Here is a 24294-nt window from a genome sequence, read left to right as displayed (position 1 = left end):
GCAGGATACCACAAAGGGGTTAAACGAGACATCACGGTTTACAACAATGTGGTCTCCTCTGTGGTTTTGGCACATTTTACAAACTTTCAGGTAGAAGTGCAGCTTTTAAAAAATAAGGAACAGTTTTAAATTAGAACTCGAGCTATGATAGCTGGGATTCTGAAAATAAATCTGGAAAACCAGTGCTGTTCTACTAACAGATCTGAGAAATAGCAGTTTACAAATCTGTTTTTGAAAATGTAGAATTATGTTTTTATTTTTTAGGACATTTTAACAGAGGGACTTTATTATTACATTATTTTTTATTCTTTTTTTTTTGCAACATTACAGCATGTCTCCCATAAAAAGCATACATAACCTATTTTATAAAAAAAATTATAAGCTTGTATTTTTTTGGTTAATACACAGTAGCAATGTACAACATATAAAAATATTTTCCCTGAAACATGGAATTTTACAGATGCTGTGTATGACAGGCAAATATTTGTGCATGTTAAAGAAAGAAAAAGACATGTAGGAAAGGAGATATTTAGGGGGAGATATAACACCTCTATATAAACAATAGGAGATTTGCGGTTTTGGGATCAGCCAGTGTATTTGATGATGCGAGAGGAGGGTGCAAGTCAGTGACTCGCCTCTGTCCCCCCAGCCTAATAACTTTGTTATAATCTTGCGGTCAATAAAATCATGCAGGAGTGGACAGTTACCTAAATAAACAAGTGTCTCTTTAAAATTCTCATCCACTTCAGAGGTCTAAAGTAAGACTGCTATGATTTTGTCACGGTTTAGTAAATTTACCCCTTTAAGAGGCTTTTATAAATCCCTGTACACACCTTCAGCCAGATTTGAATATAGATTTAGGGTTTAAAACCCAGAAGCTGGGAACGGTGGTTTGTCAAAGAGAATTCTTCCTTAGCTGAGCTCTGTACTGAGAGGATTGTGAGCAAAGAAATGATAGAAGGTCCTCTGAAGGAATTTGATTCTCCAGTTTTTGTTTTTTTTTGGGGTCCTGGTTTTCGCCAAACATATCCAGCTCAGAGAAAAAATGTCCTCAAAGGACTCTCCACAACGCCTGATATCCACAATTCTATCTGATCGATGCTGTAGACTATTCTTTATGACCTGAAGGGGATGAGACTGGTGGAAACATGATTTGTGAAGGTCTAGCTACAACAATCATGTAAGTTACAAACATTGCTAAAGTTAAACTTTACCTTACCTAGAATTAACACGCCTCTGCGGTTCAACATTCATATTAATATATTCTACTTTGCTGCTGGGTGGTGTGTATTTTCGACATGGATATTAAAAATATTCGATACATTCTATATATTTTAGTGGAGGCGGTGGGTGGGGCTTTGGATTTTAACATTTGTACAACAAGTGCATGCCAGGAAATGTGAAGGAAATCAATCTAATGTAATGTAGTTTTCTAGCAAATATATTAGTTTTAGTTTTTAAAATAAATAAGAGAATATTTTATCCTAAATAAAAAAAATGAAAAATTATTTTGACGTTCAACGTCTGGAGCAAGGCTTTCGAACCTTCATCTCCAATCCTAATAAAAATACATGCTAAAAAAAAGATATTTTTAAAAGCAGATGTAACATTATTTTTAAATATATATATAATTATATATATATATATGTATATATATATATATATATATATTAAATATGTTACCTTTGTTTTTTGTAATAATAATAAAATAGGCATACATTTTTAGTGGTATATTGCACCTATGTGCAGTTTAAAATCTACACAAATGTGCACACAATTGTACGAAATAATATAGAATTAATACATTTTAGAATGCAACAGATTACATTTTCCCCTTTAAACTTTTACAGCATCAAGACATTATTTAGAGCCTTACTTTTTTGTTGTTTGGATAAAATAATTTAGAAGCAATTAAAACAAGCATAAATTTGTGATTTTTAGTAAATATGCAAAGGTGGGACTGAGCCAGTCTGCAAGTTCCCAAAGTAAGTTTGTTAAAAGGTAAACAGGCGATGCACAGAAGTTCCAGCCTGATGGAGGAGAAAGCAGTTGCCTCCTCTGCTAAGGACGCTGGATTTCTGCTTTTAAATAATGTGTGTTGGACAACAGTGAGAATTCCGTCTAATCCTGCCTACTAAACACCACATTGACATGTAGATGCAATACTATTATACCATTGTGTCTGCTAAAGCGACAGCCAGAGAGTCCATGACTGTTTGATATACATTATAAATTAATTCAGGCTGAAACTGCACAGCATACACTACTAATTCACAGCTCAATTTATCTGTCCAGCTATCTATTATATATATATATATATATATATATAGGGCAATCATCTTAATAGTGTAGTTGAAGAGAAGATTACATAGTTTATTTAAACACAAAGATAATTAATATGAGAAGCTGCCTTGTGCTATTAACTCTAATAAAACACATCAATGTCAATAGAAAGTGCCCGACTATACTCAACAAGGGCCGCGCTAGCAATGGTACACGGAACACTCTTGCGTTTGGATAAATTGGAAGAAATTACTGCAGAGGACGCAGATCAACGACATGAGAACGTTACAAAAAATGTAAAAAAATTTACACTTTTTGCAAGTGTTGCATGCAGAGATGCAAGTAAATGTGTGTCTATATATATATTTTTATATATATATATTACGAAGTGTACGTCTCTGCTTGGGTCTATATATATTTATTGCATGCAGAGGTACATACAAATGAAAATTATTATACATAAAAGTAAAAGGATACACTTTTATCTAAAGATAATAATACATAAAAAAGTAAAAAGACACACTTTTATCTATTTATCTATCTATCTATCTATCTATCTATCTATCTATCTATCTATCTATCTATCATAGAAGCCCCCATTATTGCTTAGCCTGTATCTAGACATAGCTGGTATCTAGACATTTAATGCATATTAAAATGTCTTAATCTTCAATTCTCGGAATAAACTAATAGTATGTACTAATATTTGCGCACACATACAGAATTATGTATATTCAGATTTACTATTGGGATATTTCACCCATCAGCTAGTCCTCTTGGAACATAAATGTTGACTGTTCACTGCGAGGCAGCCCAAACTTATTGTTGCTTGTGGTTCCCTAACATTTTTAATCAACATTAAACAAACCAGCAGGTAGAAATCTCTGTAGCTAGGATCAGCCAGAACTCAGTACAGAGAGTCAGAGGCACCTCACCATTCAACGATTTTCTATTCTGGAAACTGAAATTGCTTCTCACAGTCCGGCCCGGCACCCTAGGGAGAAGGCACATCATGTGAGCATGAATTCTCAGAGTGACCCCTGACAATGCTGCGGGATGACAGTCTTATTTGCTGAAAATTGCTTTATTTTTATTATTAAGCACACCGTTAGATCCAAGCACCCTGATACTGTAATTATTTACTAATGCAGTTATAACATCTGACACCAAGGTTCAGTTTAGCAGAGAGCCCAAGTAATGCTTTGGTACTCTCATGCGGGTTCTTATTTTGGGGTCATTGAGCCCAGGGGTGGGCTGAGGGAAAGTTCAGCTTTAGCATTGCTTTTCCTTAGGCTGCCATGGGAAATGGGATGGTTTGCCTACTCCTGATTGTCTTCCAGCCTGAATGGTTAAGATACAGGGGGACAAGTCACAGGAATAGTATTTCAGGGGCCTATAATGAAGTTGAATTTAATGCATTATTAGGTTATGCCTCGGGAATCAGATACTGTGCTAAGGTACAAGGAATAGATTCAACAGGATGGGTATTAAATAGAAGCCTCTGCACTAAATCTGGACTGGAAGAATAAAATATTATACCTTTGCAACCCAGATTCCCCTAGCAGTCCCATACACTTTATTATGAATTCTACCTAATGTTTTCTGGATACAGGTGACCTCAATGACTCAAGGTGGCCATACCCTACTTGATATTTATCAATAGATTAGGCATTAGCCAAAAAAAATCAGATTATTAAAAACTAAGACATTCTTGATCATTATGCTGAATGATCATTGATTGGGCTTTCTTTGTTAGATTACAGTGAGCTTTACTGGTCAGAGCACTCCTATTGACTATAAGTGTTGCAAACTTCTCCAGAATGTTGGATATTCTGGTCAATGGAAGCATAGTGGCAAATCTAGTATAATATCCATGCCAGGAGGATATTGATCATTTAACTTATTGTTTACCCATTGACCATTGTATGGGCACCTTTACACATGAGTTACTGTCATACACCCCATTATTACTACCACAGCATCATAAATGAAGAAACAATCAAAGTAGATAAGACCCCCAACTGGAAGACATTTATTTAATAAAGGTATAGAGAATTGTCAACATTTGGTTTTCTCTTTAAATATTTTTTTCACATTTTTATGATCTATTTCCCGTCTCTGTGCTGCTGTTCTTCTGTAGCCTCTTTCAATCACTTTCAGCCTAAATACTCCCCATGTCATCCAATATCATGTCATATCACATCATTACAATAGTAGTAATGGTGGACTATGGCTGCACAATGAATGTTGGCACAGTTTAACCTCCACCAGGGTGTGCAGGGTGGGGTTACAATACAGGTTTGAGATTTGTCACCCTATAATAGGAAATGCCTCAACAAGAACTTACATGGAATGATCAGTTAATATTTTATTATAACACTGCAGATATAAATGATTAAAAAAAAATTAAATGGCATTCACATACTGAAGCTTATATGAGTGTTAGGTGATTGGGCTCGGTTCTCCTTTAAGGAACAGGCTGGAATCTCTTTATTTTAGACCTTAAACAAGAACACATCTTCATCCGTTGAACTTTAAAATGAGTTTGTCAGGTGTGGAGGAAGCTGGTGATGTTGTAGAGCAGGCTGAAATAAAAATGATTTTTATTTATTAATAAGCCGCAGACAAGCAGACATCTTCATGCCTTCTTTAATTTAGAATTGCGTAACAGAATTCTGCATGGCTTTGGCATTTCTCGGCTTTGCTCCGGGTCTGGATATCACAGATAATTATTGCACATAGCTACATTTATTATTAGACTATAACGTTATTCTAAAGACTGACAGATTCAGAGTAAACATGTTACCTTTGGTTTTATTCAAACAAATAGTTTCAATTCCTAAAGCCGAACTCCAGAAATAACATTGTAGTGGCTTACCTCCACACCCCATAGGGGTATTTGCTCGTTTTATTTGGGTGGTAATGAATGAGATGGAATATTACTTCATTTCTACTTCCCCTGGCTTTAGTGCTCTTTGACTGTCAAAATGATGTGGGTTCTTTAAGGGTCCTCTCCTCTCGTACCACGCTGTATTCGTCTGTCATTTGCAACCCCTATTTAATGTACAGCGCTGCGTAATATGTTGGCGCTATATAAATCCTGTTTATTATTAATAATAATAAAGAGGCTTCAGGAAACTGGTTTACAGCCCTATGAAGAACAAGGAGTAAGGTAAGTATTTCACCTTGTGTCTGGAGGGTTGGAATGAATGTAGGGCTTTGGTATGTGCCAGACCCCCTCCATATAAAAGCCTGAGTTTTCAGCAGCCATTTGTCAATGTGTTGAATTATCGTGCTTTATAGTGCTATATTACTGTGGATTGCAATGTAGTGGGCTACAAATTGAGGTTTAGCTCCCTGAGACCCAACAGTTTTCATGGATTTTGGATTAGTTTTTGTATTGGAAAAAACAGTTTGCAATTTAGCTTTTCTTTTTTATTTGTTGTTTAATTTTGTGGGATTTCCCTTAAATAAAAAGTGTAAGGGGTGCCATCAAGCTCCCTTCCTCCTATCCTATACCACCTTCCCTGCCTTCCTTTAGTATTGGGGTGGCCCAATGTTGAGGGACAGGACTTCTTCCCAACATACAGTATATTAAAGGGGTATTATGCTAAATCTGCCCCCTTTATCCAGGGGAATGAGTACAGGAGTATACTAATACCCCTTTCCTATAAAGAAGTAAATACCAACACTACACAAAAACTGTTAAAATGTATTTTACTGAAATACACAACACATACTTATTGATTTTTAAAAGGGAGCTTTATGTCGCCAGAAGTAAATCCATGCCAATTACGTTATCTAGCAATGTAAATCCATATAAATCACGATGACCCCGATGAAGTTAACCCTTTGCATTACTACACGCAGATCCTCTATGCCGGTTCTGCTGAAACACTGCACCAAATCCTTAGTATTTCTATAACCAGATGAATCCGCTTAGCTGGCTGCAGAAATATTACATAGCTACGGCAAAGATACCCTGCACAGTGATAGGATTCACTAAACCAGACATTTATCCAGACATTATAATAAAATTAATTTATTGAAATAAATACAGTGACGCATACCGAATCATCTCAAAAATTCACTTTATTTTCCCAGAAATAGGTCTTCATCTATGATGTCATCCAGCGATGTAAATCCACCATAATCATGATCAATGTTGGACCTTTATATGACACATTCATCTGGTTGCAGAAACGCTGCAGTATTTCTGTAGATTCTACAGACGTCATTTCTGCAGCCAGGTGAATCTGTCACCGTAATTTAGCTTAAGGAGTGCGAGCTGAAAAATCAAAACACCCCACAGCATTAAGGCACTCCCCAGGAATCTTATTGAAAGGATTTGTGTGTTTTCATTGTTGCCCTCTAAGCCATATTAAACGACCCTCTTCCCTGCTCAGTGGTACTTTTTAAACATTTTTCTGCATAGGTACCTGTCCCCATGGCCGTGTCCGACTTTCCATGTTTTTGTTTGACACTAATTTGCACATGAGCCCTAAAAATATCCAAAAAGTAAGTGAAAGGTTGGTCTCCTATATACTTAAATGGGGTTTGGTGAACATCAAAGAGCACTGGTCAAACTATTCAGGACTTGAACCAGGCAAATTCACTAATCCCTTGCAATTAACCCTTGCAAGGTATATTTTTACAGCTGATTGAAGTTTAGCTTTAAGTAACTAATACCAAGCAACCAACCAGAATTGATGCTCCTAGAATAAGACCAAAAGAAGGAAACAAACGAGATGAATGATTGCTATGGGCTAATGCACTTAGCTATTAGTGACTATTCTCTATTTCTATTTTTCTAAAAGAGGGATTGATTTCAGTTATTTTAAATGCCAATCACCCATCTTGTTCAACCTTTTCTTCCTCTTTTAGCTAACCATAGATGTAAGAAATTGGGAGATGGTTAGCTAAGGTTTATGGATTCTTTCCAAGTACGATTCAAAATCCCAGCTTGCAGATCTGGGACAGACATTCCCAGGGGACCCAAGGAAGTTCAACCAATGGAGACATCAAGAGGTGGATGGAAACTGGAGGCAGTTGGGCAAGCAATGGTGGTATGGGTTATTATATAAACAGATGACTTACAGAAAATGATGAGATGGAAAGGCAATTGACCATCCACATCTGAGTCAGGTGACACTAAGACCAACTTTTCCTAATTGGTCTATGAGAAAGGTAAAGAAATAGATCTTCAATGGATTCACAAATTAGGCAAGATACTTTACCAACAAATTGGTATTGCTCATTATGTTTACTCATAAGCCTGATGTCAAGCTTCAGTAGAACTTAAAACACCTTAATATGTAAGTCAGGGTGAACCCCACATAGTAAAGTAATATCTAGTTTTTACCTAAAAGAATGTTTAGTATTTGTCCTCCTGACAATGTCCACAGCAAACAACATTGTGAGTTGCTGTCATATCAAAGGGCAGGGAAGATCCTCCAATGGGAACATATGTGATGGAAACAACTTTCTGGGGTGAAACATTCACTTTTGTTTTTTGTTTTTTTTTTATTGTTGTATTGTTAGGACAGGAAATTAAGGGAATTCTCTCGAGGTACAAACAGCAAAACTGACCTGATAGGGATTCTAAACCCCCCCCCCCCCATTTTATGCAAAAAATATCGGAATTTACATTTTTAAGTATATATTAAATGCAACAGGTGTAAAAGATACGTTTGATTTGATTTTGAGCATCCTATAATTTATTGTACAGTAATACATGGACTGTAATAGGGAGGGCTAGCACTCTGTGCCAACCAGTTTCATATTTGAGAACATGCTGACAAGAGTGCGACTGAGTGGGAACAGCGGAGACCTATCTGTTTTATCTTAACTGCAGCAGAAAAATACCAGGTCACCGGGCTGATAACTGAACCTAAAATGATCTGTACTGTCTCTTAGCACTATGAAAACCTCAGGGTTGGATATACAGAAATATAAATCCCTTGGCAGCAAAGACAAAAAAAGCCGCTCAGTCATTATTAACATGTCATTTTAACATGCCTTGTGGCACATCCAAACCCAAACCGGCAATGTAATATATTGCAGCGTCCCAGTGCTTAGCGGTTTTGCTGCATTTGTTTTCATTGCTTAGACCAAGAACATTTTTAGCCAGATCAGAAAATACCTGCTGATCTTGCTAAAAAAATCTATGCCCTGCTATTTTTTATGATCTCAAAAGAAAACACATGTATGTGACTATTGGTCCCATCAATCCACCATGTAATGGGAAAGAACAATGACGCATATATATATATATATTAAAGTCCAATATGCGTGAAAACCATGGCTGCTCCTATATATACAATTAAGAAATGAATGAAGGCATGAAGCATGGGAAGTATGTTATTTGCAGGTACCAAAAAGTCTGGAGAATAAAGAAATTTATAAAACTATCACATCTAAGGACTGCTGAGCTGCAAAACATTACACTTTGTTTTTTACTTTGATACTCAGTATGCTAAAACTGCAATTGCAGTTTGATAAATCAGAGCCATACAATGCCCAAATGTCCTAAGTGATAGCATTAACATAAACTATCTGCCATACATATGTGCACACTTACATCTGCTGACTTCTATTATATCCCACCAGTGTAATTGTTAAAATGTGTAAAGAGCACAATACTACCCAGACACCTATTATCTGTGCTGTTTTTTTTATCACAGTACAGGTAACAAGCAGCCTCTTCACAGGAAGTGGTGTGATAATAGTCACTTGAATCCTCAGGGTTGATTTGCTAAAGAGTTTATACTGTTCACTTTGGCACTGTATAAAGAATGATTCACTTATCTTAAGCTAAGTACACACTTCCAATTATTATCGTTGGTAAACGAACGACGAACGATCCTGCACGATATCTGCAAACGATCATATAGCACCGATCCTGTACATACAGATAACGACACGATCGTTCAAAGATATAAAGATATTGTACACACATGTATATATACACAGTATATATATATATATATATATATATATATATATATATAAATCCAATGCATTGCATTCAATACAGTTATTTTGTATTGAATGCAATACAAATGGATTTTGAATTTCCCGCCCGGCCCCACCGGCAACGTACACACGCACCAAAATCACCGGGAACTCCACTGGTGACACATCGGGTGCAGAAGATGCCGGAGGAAGAAGGAAGAAGACAGGGATCGCGGCGATGGACAATGCAGGACGCCGGCGGAACAGGTAAGGCTGTATTTACTATTACTTCCCAAAGGTTTACTTACCCCGAGTGTGACTCAGGGTTACCGCTTTCAGCAACTTTTTTCTACCCTTTTTTTCAAACTCGGGGTTACCACTAGGGAGGTTAATCACATGCAAAAGGAAGTATACATGATCGGAAGGTGAAGCAGTGAAAGTCTAAACTCCTTTAATAAATCAACCTAAGTTTGTGTGTCTCAGCCTTTTTAATATGGAGGGGCCCTTGCAATAACCTTAAGGTGATCAGTAGGAAGAATGTCTTTTATATTGGTGGCCATTGGGAAGAATTTCACAGATAGCCAAATAGATCATTGGAGAGTCACAAACTGCTCTACACTCAGGGAACCCTGGTTGAGGAACACTGACCTATTCTGTGATTGTTGTATCATCTGGTAAACATCATCAAGATAAATGTATGATATATATTTTTTTCTGCTAAAAAATACATCCTTTATTATATAAAGTCTTATAAAATAAATGTTAACTGTAACACCCTGTCTGTCTGTACACAGCAGGCTGAACATGTTATGAAGTTGACTCTCCGAGCAGAATTCTTTATTTAATATGTTTGCAAGATGGTTGCAATGGACCTGATTTATTAAATTTCTCCAAGACTGGAGAAAATAATCATCATAAAAGAGCCTGGGTGATGCAGCAAACATACAATGGATCTGATACAATATTGAAAACATTTTCCAACTAATGGCAAGTCATTTTTAAGAAATTTCAGGTTTGTTGGATTGCCCAGGTTCTCTTGTAATAGCCTATTTTCTCCAGTCTTGGAGAGCTTTAATAAATCTAAACTTTATAATACAATAGTGCACAGATTTGAGAAGGACGTGGTACACAATCTGGTATAGCTCAATTACACAGCTGTGTTGGTTTACACATGTGCTGGTCTGTCCAGAGGCTACATTGTCTATAGACTCTGCAGTCCATCACCAACTGCATACTGTACACGTCTTTCTCCTAAACCATTGGACACCTAAAATCATACAGCAACAATCCTCGCAACCATTGCAAGTTTGTCCCCTTGCACAAATACAGTACAAGCTGTGCAACATTTTCACTCCAAATTATTGACTCATTATCTCAGCTTCCCCTGTTCTTCAAACCTTCATGTCTCTAACATGACCATAGTGCACTACACAGAAAGAAGCCACAGACTGCTGAAAAACAACCTAGACTTCATCACTTGTCTTGTAGACTTTGAGAATTCATTTCTCCACAATGCCTACAGCAACAGAAGTCAACAGTCTCGTATAAAAACATATTAAGAATATAAATATCTGAAAGTCCATATATTGACCACAGTTTTATCATAGGAAAGGGAATGCTAGATTTGAATATCAGATTATTTACATTATTTAACTAACCCTTGCCATGGGGTTGACATTTTTTGCTAGAGGGATCAATTCAAATGTATGAAATTGAAGTGTCAAGTCTGGTTAAGCCACCTTTTGCCAAGTATTTGTGTATATACTACAGTGTGTTGGCTCAAACACATGGCTAAGAGCTGATCTGTAGCCAATCTAATTTCTATTAAGGCTGAACTTTGATCAGAAATATTTTATTACATGTGAATGCTAAAACTTTTTTTTTTTATAGGTTCCTATATCGGAGGGCAATAGGAAAATGTATGTGGCTATTGTGTACAAAATTGTTATACGTTAGACCAGTGTTTCTCAACCAGATTTCCATGGTTCCCCCAGGGGTTGCTAGGGGTTCATTGATTATTGAGCAGTTTGTGCCTCTCTGGTTGGTTACCACTGACATGGCTTTCTTTCTATAAGGGTGACTTCTTCCTACTGAGAATCACGCTAATGTACTGTGAGCTGTGGATATAGTAATTAAAGAAGGGGTTCCCCGAAGACCTGAAAGTTATTTTAGGGTTCCCCCATGTTGTAAAAGTCTGCAGTAGATAAAGCTGCCAATGCAGCCCATTTCTCATCATTACATTTACATGTCGTGTAGTGGGTATTACTAAGTGGGCACGCCAACATTTCTTAAAATTTTTTGGGCAAATCAGTGCCTTTGTTACAAGACCCAACCCAATGCAACTCCCTAAAATACCTGTGTTGCAAGAGAAAGTATTTCAAAGGAAGGCCTGCAAAAGATTAGATTTCTTAGTTGCAGGAGATTGTGGTTAAGCTGTAGGAGCTCATGGGCAAATGCCAAAATTCAGTCTAATAGCAGAGACTGGTTGGCCATGGTGTACAGTTTTATGTCTCATTAACCTAAATACAGGCTGATGTATCCCCAATAGTGGTTAGGTGAATAATCCTAATAGATCACCCTGTTCCTCCAGTTTTTTGGCAATATGTTGGTTTAGCTGCACCATCATTTGTATGCCCAGGAATAATTCTTTAACATTTTTGATAAAATTTGCATGTTTATGGTATAAACAGGACAACTACAGTCCATCAGAACCAAGCAAATCTGTGAAATTGGTGAACTGATAATTTTCCAGACTTTCCAGAAATGATTTAGAGCCTAGGGCTGCTACGATCCATTGCATACAAGATAACAAGCTGACTTGTTGAAACAATCTTTTTGCTGTCACGTCAGCACTTGAAAGCCAGTACATAAAATCATTGACTATATGGAGTCTATCTCTAGATGCTACACATGTCAGATGACAAACTGTATTGACTTTAACATCATTCAACTTCCACTATTCATGTGCTACCCCGACACCTGATCTTATCTCAGGGACCGCTAATGTTTTCCTTATCAGTGTGTACCTTGTCATTGGAATTTTTTCATACCGATGTGATGTAGTGAAGAAAAGGACACCAGGCAGATATATGTTCTGGTATCCTTTAATGGTATCCTTTAATGGATTTCATTTTATATGTAAAATTATCGTAAATTTACTATTACATCCGTTCTTGTTCAAAGCAGACATATCAATATTGCTTTACAAGTCTACAGGAATAAATCTCTGTTACTATATGCAACAATATATATTGCTGCAATTTCTACATTGCTTTCCACCTTACGAAACAATCCTGCTAGTCTTTTTTTTATGTACTTTCTCGTTGCCACCACGTTGTCCCAGTAAATTAATCTCTCCATGTAAAATAAAGTTTGCACGCTGGCATGGTGCATTTCATTACTGCTGATAAGTCGTGCAAATGTTTCAACCTGCCCGAGCTTGTACAGAGATTGAAGTTTGCGTAACACAGTCATGTAAGTACCTAACCACTAAGCCGGCTTAGGGTACAACAAAATATTTGCTTAATTGTTGGATGGATACAATGTAATATTTTCACCTCCTTAATTAATTGGACTCAATAAAATGATATCTTTTCCCCCTTTTTATTTTAATTATATCAATGATGATAAGTGAAATTCAACCACAAGCACCAAGCACAGACAGTTCCAAAGGCAAATTGGCTCCTGGTTGATCTGATATCAGTTTGTTGTGAATAGGTATGCCCCACCCTACTGTAATTGCTGCGTACAGTGATAATGTTCCTATAAGCCAGTATTTAAGTAAAGTGTCAAAACACATTTGTAGGAACTAGTTATCTGCCATGAATTTGTAAATCTGGTTGGTCAGTTTTTTGAGAGCTTACTCCTGCCATACAGAACACGTTCTCGACTTTCACTGTAGTAGAGTTTGTTTAAACAGAACTGCAGTTTGGGTTTTAGATTCACCTTCAATCAGAGATTGCCCATGCAGCACTTTTTTTCTGGCACTAGATGTTTTCCCACCCCCACCCCATACCTCCGAGCTTAGGTTGTCCTGGACCCACCTTGGCCTGTGAGTGGAGAGTGAAAGAAGAAGAGGCACACTATTGAGCTCATCTTCATACCATTGGCTTCTATACCTTCTTGTGCTGGTATTTTCTTTCATATTCCAGTCCTAATGTATAGGTGACATGACTATGGACTTTGTAAAGCACTGCCTATTATATATCTGCACCAAATAAAGATAATATTATAGGGACAGTAAAAGGCAGATTCTAAATAAAATAAAGTTTCTTAGGCTGCGTACACACGTGCAATAATTATCGTTGGAAATGAACGACTAACGTCCGTTCGTCCGATAATCGTTAACAAAAAATGTTCACAACAATGCCGATTAATGAGGATTGTCGCTGGAAACAAACAATCCACGAAAGATTGTTCAATAATTGTTAACAAAAAAAGTGCACTACGACAGGCCAAAGAGGCCGAAGAACGAGCAATCTTGCTGGAAACGAACAACCATCACGGCAGATCTGATTGGGCGACGATTGTTCGCAATCTGTTGTGTGTACGGTCGTTCAGTGATCGTGGATGGTTCTGCAGTACACTTTCTTCTTTACATGTGACTTCCTGCATCGTTCAAACGATCGTATCTAGCGTGTGTACACTATTGATGGATTATATTTGAACTATCGTATCCTTACAGCATGTACAGATATGTGCACACAATACGATCGTTCAAAATAATCGCGCATAATCGTTGATGTCTTTCATTTTCCAACGACAATTATTGCACATGTGTACCTAGCTTTACCTATCCTGTTTGCATTTGGTTATAGGGATGCAAATACAACTGCATCCTGTCCCAAGTCACAACTTTCCTTTGATCCTTTATATTTGCAATTCTCTTTTAACACCAGTTGCAATTATTCAATAAGGACCAAATCACATGATTAATCCTTTGGGGGAACAATTGCTAACAAACTCCTTACCTATTGTTATGGTGTAATTTTATAGCTTGCTAAATCCGCAAGATTTTGCTTGGTTGCTGATTTGATAGCAAGTGGGATGTAACACAGTATGTAGTACAGCTCAGTATGGAAGCAACTAAGGCTAGGTACACACATGCAATAATTATCATTTGAAAACGAACGATCCACGAATATTCCGAATTATTTTGAACGATCAGATTGTGCACAACTCTGTACATGCTGTAATTATACGATCGTTCAAATATAATCCTCCAATAGTGTACACACGCTAGATACGATCGTTCAAATGATGCAGGGAGTGACATGTACAGGGGAAAGCGGATTACAGAACAATCCACGATCACTGAACGACTGTACACACAATAGATTACAAACGTTCGTCGTCCAATCAGATCCGGAGGAACGGTCGTTTGTTTCCAGCAAGCTTGCTCGTTCTTCGGCGTCATTGTGCACATTTTTGTTAACAATTATTGAACGATCTTTCGTGGATCGTTTGTTTCCAACAACAATTATTGCACGAGTGTACGCAGCCTAAGTCCTCACTAACTTGTACAGAGCAATCTCCAGCGTGTCCTTATTCTCAGAAGAATATACACAAGGGCCTCAGACCCTTCTCAGCCAACTGGGGCCCCCACAAGAGCCCCAAGTCAGTTCAGGTAGAGTCCAAAGTCAGTTCTGCACAGGGGCCCACTGTTGTGTATGTCCTCCTTCGGTCTTGGAATATGACTTTATACTAAAAGTCCATGCATGTCTTCTTCTCAGTATGCAGCTGGTGTTATTATTATATGTTAATATATTATATATATCAATACAATTGGTCACTTTGCTAATTTTGCTTTTAAAACTGATTGGCTCGTTATATTTTCCATTCCTTCTCCATATACAAGCACCCTGGCAGTGACAATGCTGAACCACATAGCAAACCTGGTCCAGAATTGCCAAAATTTGCCAAATAATATTAAATGATTTTTTAGAAATTCATTCCAGGTTTGCTGGATCACCCCCGGTACCCTCTCCAGTCTTGAAGAACTTTTATAAATCAGGCCCATTGCTACAAACTTTGCAAACATTTTAAGGAAAATATTGGTGAAACGTACAAACACAGTGTCCATTTTCCTGTAGCAAATTTTAGGTCTCCCAATCAGTTCAAATCTCAGGAAAAATGGCTGCAGCAAAGAAAAGCTGTGCTACAGAACCCTACTGGAAAGAATAAAGCTGATGGTAGAAAGTGATGTGCTGCCAGGATGAAGCTTTGTGTGCAGCAATGCCAGAGGCGCAGTGGACAGGAGCTAAGCCCTGCTAGGAGGGGGCTATTATAACAATCTGTGTGGTCCATGGTAGACTAAAGGAAGGTCTATGTAAATTCACAGACAAATGATGTGATTGCAGGCTGAAGGTACAGAGGGTGACATTCACACATCACATGACTGTGATCAACAAAAACTCATGACTTGTGTACATTCATTCACATATTAACCAGACCTGCTGCAAATGTTGGCAAATGACAGATAGATACAGACAGTGACATAGGAGGAGGAGAGGACCCTGCCTGCAATAATTGTCATTAGAAAATGAACGCCTAACGAATATGCACGAGTATTTTGAACGATCCTATTGTGCACAATTCTGTACATGCTGTAATGATACGATCGTTCAAATACAATCCACCAATATTGTACACACGCTGGATACTATCGTTTGAACGATGCAGGAAGTGACATGTAAAGGATAAAGTGTACCGCAGAACCATCCACGATCACTGAATTGCGAACAATCAACGCCCAATGAGATCCGCTGGGACGGTCGTTCATTTTCAGCGACAATCACCCTTTATCGGCGTCATTGTGCACTTTTTTGTTAACGATTATCGGACGAACGGTTGTTAGTCTTTCGTTTCCAACGATAATTATTGCACGTGTGTATGCAGCGTAAGTGGAGGGAAATAGCACACAATAGGCTCTTAGCAATAGCTTTTAACTATAAATTTAAAATATATTTTTATTATTTTGATTAGGTATCCTTATAAAGTTAAGCTGAGCTTACAGCTAAGTATACAAATAAATTATTTTACCTGGCAAAGGGCATTACAGTGAATAGACTATGGCCTTTGGTCTGTGCTCTCCCTTCCCGCCTGCATGTTTATAATGTTATAGACTGGTCCTGCTGCTCTCTCTCCTTGTGCAGGGTGACTGGTCCTGTATCCGCCCCATTATAGTTTTCTATAGACAGACCTACACCAACTGGTTCATTCTTTGCACATGGTATGTGCATCACATTGGCAAGGCAATATCTAGTTCTGCAATCAACATTTGATTCATACAAAACTAATTGATATCCTTTATGGGTTTTTTTATATACATATACTGAGCTTTATGTGAGTTGTAGACCAAGACTGGACATCTGCAGGTGTTGGTCCATCCATAAGAATCCTCATCTTGTTGATGTTGATGGATGGTACCAGCACGGCATGGTACCGGCATTAAGTACCCTGCTTATAGATGTATTCTCTGTAATTATTCCATTGTGCAGTTAATGTATGAATGGTTAAGAGAGAAGATGAAACAAAAATATATTGGCATGCAGTGGGTGGCTAATTATAGTTATTAATCCTGTAGTTCCTATAACAGACATAAAGACTTGCATTCTATTAAAGCTAGGAGTTTGTAAAATCCATTTTTTTTTCTAAATTAGGCAATTTTTTCTCTTACAAAAGAATATATAGATTAATTTTACTAGTGAATTCTGATATGATTAAATGCAATTTCATGGGGCTTTGATGCTGTTTTGGTGAGGAACACTCTGAGTTATTGCAGTATTGTCTTATTTGTATGCCTTTTATATTGTATATATAGTAAATATTTCATCTTATGCTTTCAAAAATATCAACCTCCTATCTATACCATTAATTCCAAATGGTGTTTATAGAATTTTTCTATATTCTACAATGTCTTCGGGAAATATTAATAAATATGGTGGCAATTTATTCCATTCACTAAAGCTGAGATTACACGAGGCACAAATCAAATCACATTCAGGTATTTCATGCAATGTAGGTATTGGAAGTGTTTGATGTGGGACATTTCGTACTACGAGGATGAGGTTTATGTTCACCATCATCATGAGTCTAGGGAAAACCCATAGGATTTTGGACACTTTTAGACTTTGCAGGCACCACCAGTCTTTGCTTTGGTCCTCAGATTCACAAGAGTCTTAAGTAATGGATAATCTAATTTTCTTTTAAAAAAGAGATGGGTTCAAATCTGGCATATTGACAGTGGATGTAGGAGCTATAAAGAAGAACCAAGAGTTTTTACTTGAAGAGATACTGTTGTTTTAAATCTGATTACATACAGATATCCAACCTTTCCTTTCTCAACATGGCCACATCCCTAATAGATGAAAAATGTAAAACATCACCAAGCAATGGGACTTTTCGGGGCCATTTACAAAAATTAACTAACCTAAATAACAAATTTCTATAATTCACAAAACCTAATTTAATAAATATCATTAAAATCAGACATAAAATATAAAAATAAAATCAATATACATAACATAGAACTTCCTATTGGGGTTTCCCTGAGGGTACGCCCAACGCGAAATGCAATCTGTTATGTTATGTTATGTATATTGTGTTATCTATGTTATGTATATTGATTTGATTTTTATGTTTTATGTTTGTGTTTACAAATGGCCCTATAGATGGACAAAATTAATAAACAAGATTGTCCTCCACAAACAGACTTCAATGGGGTACAATGTTCTCCAACTTCAAACAAGATTTGTAAAACTGTTCACAAACCAAATCCTGGCTCAATCCTTTCTATTAATATTGCTCCATCAATGGGATATATTTACTTTGGAAGTTGATTTATGTATATTTGTCTTATACTATTTTCTAATAATTTGGGAAAATTGGTAATATTTCAATGTTCTTTCACACAAAATATTCAGAAAATTATTTTTTAGAATTAGCAATTAGAAGTTTTCACTGTATCTCATTTTTTTTACAGGTAAAATACAAACAAATGCAGGATCTACATCGTGGACCTTTGACTACTTTTTCAAGCTGCCTACACATTTTGAGGTGGACAGCATCAGAAGCATCATGTCTGTTGTAGATAAAAGCCTTTTTTATAACTGTTTTTAGAGTTTACTTCTAGAGAGAAGATAATTCTATGTATTTGACATCTGATAAGTACAGCAAAATCATTGAATGGGTCAAAATGTCCAAACTTTAGAAGTCCTCCCTGTACTTTCAATGTCTGAAAAGATTTCTGATATTCCATGTTGGAGATAAGGAGAATCTTATTGTCTCATCGTCATGTCCTATATAACCAATAAGGATATGTACGATGTGCTTCTTAAAGCCCATGTCAATACTGGTCATGGAGCAAAACACACAGATGTTTACTGAACTAAAAAAGAGCTACAAAGATGTGACCCAGGAGGTGCTTCTCCTTTTTTTTAAGTCATGTGTCAGCTGCCAACAGAAGCTCAGCTCTCAAAAGAAAAGTATTGTCCTGAAATCGGTTGATTTCCCTGACATAGAAAGTTATTGTCAGGTTGATTTGACTGACGTGCAATGTTTCATGACCAGGTCAGTTCATTATGGTCTATGCAATGTTTCATGACCAGGTCAGTTCATTATGGTCTACCAAGTCTAAGTGTGACTAAGGAAGTGAAGTTTCCCCAATTAGGGCCATTAGCCTCAAAAAAAGAACTGAATTTGCTAAACAACTATTGGACTTTTGCATTTTTGGAACACCTTCTGTTGTATATTCAGTGATAAAGAGTTTGCTACTGGACTAATAGCAGAAATAAAACCTTTTTGGCCAAATTTAAAAGCTGTTCATGGGAAGGCACCATTTGCCCAAACCCTGTTCAATGATGATCTGCCAAGACAAACATCGTGCTTATGGATCGGATGGAGATGGAAAAACAACAAAGTGATCACAAAGGATTTTTTCAGAAAATGAAAACACAGATTAATATGTGAACATATACCATATCGAGCTATGTTGGATGGGAGCAGGAAAATAGAATTGTCCATGCCATCTTTTCCTAGTAATGTTCTAAATTATCTTAAACCTTAAGAAGAGTTGAAAGCATTCCTGCATACAATAAAAACAAGTGATATGAAATCGGGCGGCAATATGTTAATGCGGATATGGTTATAGACGCCAAAGAAATCAAATTAACTTTAGTGAGAATTCCAAATCTGAGAACCAAAAACAATAAAGTAATATTCAAAGAATAAACCAACCATATATACATTATAAATGTATTCAGAAATGTGCAAATTGTCCTGTTGGGTTATGGTACAGTAAAATGATCTATTAAATTGGTACTCTATGTTGATTTTAAGGCACAAATTAAATATTCTCTGTATTAATATATCATTAAATGTATGTGCAGGCATTTTTAGTACAATACATTGCACCTTTACATTTATTTTTGTATCAACCACTTGCTATGTCTTCTGCAGAATAGCACAGATTTGGAGAGAGAGAAGAAGCAAAAAGAACCAGCCGGGTATGTTACAGTGCTGATGGATACAAATCCATTGGTAGGTATTTAGGCCTTAACATATATATTTATTCTTTGTACTATTGTTTGGCTGGATTTCAACAACAAGCCAGTAATTAACAAAATTAATGAAATCACTAGCTCACAGTTTAATGCTTCTAATGTGGGTACAATTGATACTACTGATAAAAGATTATCAAATCATATCTGACTTGACAAAGATGATCCTCAAGGTTCACGGTATTATATAGCCTTGGAACATACGGTATGTGGTATATAGGTCCTGTAACTACCTTTTTTGGGGGCTGAATTTAGAAATTTATCACAATGGGCTGTGGCCCAAAGGCAAAGTTGTTTTATTCCTCTACAGTTGACAATCATGGGATTGCAGTTGTGTTTTCTCTAAACCTTCCCTACCTTAGTCACATTGTCACCAGTCCATAATAAATTATATAAAGAATGCACTCCAATAGTTACAAATTGGGGGTTCAGCATATAGCAATTATTTGGGACTCAACCAGGCAGAAAGTGAGGGGACACCTCCCCATTTTAAGGGACACCAATAGGGATGAGCAAACAACTGGAAGTTTGGATTCGCCGGGTTCGGCCGCACTTCGGCTCAAAGTTCGGGTTCGGGTCCGGGTACCCAAAATTGTAAAGTTCGATTCGCTCAACACTAGACACCAACAAATATCTAAAATTGAGGTAGACCTAGCAGACACTCACCCCCCTGCAGGAATAGGTCGTGATCACATATGTTATATTTTTTATAGGTATCTATGGGCAAAACTTTTCAAAGCACATAAATTGTTCATTTCACCATGACTGCTTGTAAAGGTCTTCATAGTTCTCAATAAATACATTGTAAAAAGTTTTGTGATGTTATCAGTGGCAAATAAAGATATCAACTGAACTTCAGCATGGTGTTCTCTTTCTTAAGGAATTCATGTATAATCCACTCTGTAAAATAGTCTACTCCAAATGGCTGTATGTACACTTATTTCTCACCACTCTCCAAAAATGTATTGGTAGGTGAACTGCATATCTTCCAAATGACACCCAATTGTGTGTGTATGCTAGGGACATTAGACTTCTAAGGACAGGGACTGATGTGATGGGGTCTATGTACTCTAAAGCCAAATTTGGACCAAGTGCTCACTGTAATCATCACTCAATACCAGGCCTGGTTAGAAATGCCCCATCTACATCTCTGCAATAAAAGACTCTATGATGACATTATTGACTAGGGAAAATAATTTATTAGAATAACTGATTAGACGTTGTGGCTTCATACTGGCATTCCAGATGAGCTGAACTCAATGGGCTGAATGGGCATTCCAAAAGAGGAACTCCATCCTGGCCACCTCATTGTCTCGCTGATAGACAACTAGCATCATCTAGCCCCTTTCTTACTGGCCTGTCCCTTTGATTCATTGACCCCCCACCTACATTGACCAACAATTTAATGAGATAATTACCCACCCATAGGTCACAGTGACCACTAATGTTAGAATATACTACAATTTGTACCCTTTGAGTTTCTTTATCATCATTTTGCTTCAAGTTTATTAATACAAATATTTTTGATCAATACAACAAGGGTTTCTAAAAAAATGATCTGCCTTGAGTGTTACCAATTCCAGGTATGCCATAGTTGAAAAAATGTTGAAAAAGCCTGATCTAACATATTTGTTCACACTGAATGACCAATGAGTCTAGTTGACCAAACAACAAAAACAAACAGCTACAAGGGGTCTTTGCTTGAACAGTGTTGAATTACCATATACCTAAAATGTTAATATTTTTGATGGAGGTTTTCTCTAACAACATAGTACAGCATTATTCTAGGAAGTAGGGGGATATTAAATGAAGGTATCAACTATCTCCTAATATGTTATATTTTAGTTTCTGTTAAGATCCCTTTTTATGAAATGATCATATCAAGCATTAAAAATTATGATCATCGTTCTTTAGCTTTGACCCTGCATTACTGGAGATGAAAATGTATATTGTATGTAGAGTTAATGCATAGGTTGCTGTGTGATGATGTATAAGTATTATGCTGTGGTCTTCCAGAAGATGTTTCCTGCCGTTATTGAAATGGTTATGTTCATATTTATATTTCTATACTGCATTTGCTTGGCCAAGTGTTCATATTCCGTACAGTAGGAATAGAATGACTCTCCTGCTAGAGACCAAACAAAGGTTTTCCTTTGATGTGTCAATGGCTAAGTGTGTGCCAGATGAAATGGCTGGTGGATTTTGGCAGACGGATCCAGGACACGTTTATCAATGAGACTGTTACATAACATAGACATCTGCCTGCCAAATCCAACATTGTTTGTGTTCCAGTGTTTTATCGGGAAGAGAGTGAGTAAACCCATCAAAGTGTATTGTGACAATGGTAGAAGCCATTTTGTAGGCTGAAACAACAATTGAGAGGTTGCAGCCTCAATACAAGATAGAGTTTAGCATCTCACATGAATGTATTAATAGGGCAAATGTAGGGAGCAATACTAGATGTATATAGCAAATGTAAGAGACCATGATTAGATTAACACAAAAATAAGTATAAGGATGTGAACCTTTTTAGAAGATACCAGTTAAGTCCAGGATCTAAGGAAGATAAAACTATCTTTCTACCTTTCACAATCCTCATAGCTTAGGAACTTTCTATACAGAATACTATCCAGTCCCTTATTTAGCCTAAGCAATTTGGTTTTTAGTTACTCATGGGCAGAATTTAGTGACCTGGGCATTGGCCAATGGAACTATATGATCTTAGTTGGCTGGGTTGACAACACTGTTCGAAATTTCAGTGCAGCAGAGGCAGAAGACCTCCGGATCAATAGGTATTTTCTGTACATGGATTTTAAAGAGATAAAACACAGGTAAGAGTGCATCTGTAAAAATATACACTTTTTGTATTTTACCTGGCATATTATTTCCTGATATATATATACAAGTTACTAAAACATAACCAAAATGCAACATATTGTGTGGTTGCCTCCATCTCTGGTTGTCTGCTATTGTGTCTTGTTCCTTCTGATCCAGTTCAGAACAGGGTTTCTTGGAAGAAAGAAACCTATTGAAAGAAGACCAGCTGTACATATGTCAGACATCGGATGCCTGTGTTCAGCACAGCCATGCAGTCAACCTAGAGGCGACAGCAAACATCACCAGTACAACTGAATGCTCGGTCTGCCAAGAAGCCAGATGCTGTTTTATGGGAAAAATGTCCCTGCCTCAGCTTGATGTCTAAGAGCTGTGATTTCGGGCCAAGGACTCAAAGACTGCTGCATGGGTCGAAGATAGCAACATCAAGATGTCCAATACAAAATCTTTTGCTCATCTTTTTAGAGTTTACCAATGTGTCAAGCAAGACACTGTTATATTCTTCTTAGTCACATTCCCATTTAACCTATGCTAAAAAAAAAATTAAAACGGTAATATTTCCATATGATAATGCTATAGATGGATTTACGTGAGCTGCGATGACTAGCTACCGAAAAATGAACTTAATGACATATGTAATTGCAAATGACTTTATGAAAGGACACATGTACTGGAGCAAATCATTAAAATGGATTTGTGGCATTTACACAAAGGATATTTCCTCTTGGGAAATCAGGTGAATCACAAATGTATTTATTGACTGGTCTGACACTTAACCAAATCCTGAAAAAAAAAACAGACCTCAAAAGCAAGGAAGTGCAGTGCTACTTTGCTGTACAGATGTAGGCCGCTGAGTCTATTAAGGACTTCAAAAAGCGGGTTTCTTGATTGAGTGACACATTTGCATGAGCTAATTTAAAAAAAAAAAAAAGATTGTGTAGCATGACAGCATGCAGAAAACTTCCTGGCAGCGATCATTTTATTAGGGTTGCTTACTAATTTTCTATTTTTGTATGGGTGAGAAGTCAATAAATTCTGAGCACCCAAATTTTTGAAGGAGTGGAGACAGCAATGCTCTGTATGGTAGGCATAGGTGTAATATATGACCCCACCATGCCCAATCCACAGGCAGCATCTTCCTCTTCCAAGACCAGACTTCTTTTCCCACCCACAGCAAGCAGCAGCATCTTCTTCCCCCTCCCCAGCAATGTCCTATGAGATAGAGCTCCAGATAGAGAGGGGAGATTAGTAGAGCTCCAAACTACTCCCAGCACCAAGACTTCTTCCTTGTCCACAGGATCAGAGGTGCTATTACTAAACATAAGCCCACCCCCTAAAAAGAAACTCTAGTCTACATTGGGCGATAGGGTGATTGTGGTGAATGGGGTTAAACTACTTTACATTTCTTTATTGTACCTATAGTTAGTAGTTAAATCTAAAGCTTTCATTAAAAGAAAATGTATTGGTCCAAAAAGGTCCTTGTTCATGCATTTCCTGTTATGGAGTCACATTGATCTCCCAATTGTGGTCCTGAGCTGTCAGCTTGCCCCTGGTTTGGCCACACACAGCCTTGCAAACACACACTGTGCAAGCATGTAGACAGCAGAAGGCTGAAAAAGAAATCAGCCAACAGCCTGGGACTAGAAGATTGGACTGCTTTAGA

At 37.2% G+C, this 24294-nt stretch overlaps 1 long non-coding RNA gene across 1 annotated transcript; it reads left to right on the top strand.

The window, feature by feature from the left end:
• The first annotated feature begins 814 nt into the window (after nucleotides 1–814).
• LOC140342399 (uncharacterized) lies at nucleotides 815–18532 on the top strand. The gene is made up of 2 exons (XR_011923071.1): nucleotides 815–1180; nucleotides 18221–18532. It is a non-coding gene; the product is annotated as an uncharacterized lncRNA (long non-coding RNA).
• Nucleotides 18533–24294: the final 5762 nt, after the last annotated feature.

Source organism: Pyxicephalus adspersus, chromosome 12 (assembly GCF_032062135.1).
Source record: "Pyxicephalus adspersus chromosome 12, UCB_Pads_2.0, whole genome shotgun sequence".
NCBI classification, from domain to species: Eukaryota; Metazoa; Chordata; class Amphibia; order Anura; family Pyxicephalidae; genus Pyxicephalus; species Pyxicephalus adspersus.
The sequence above is the reverse complement of the archived record's forward strand: the minus strand, read 5'-3'. Positions and strand labels throughout refer to the sequence as shown.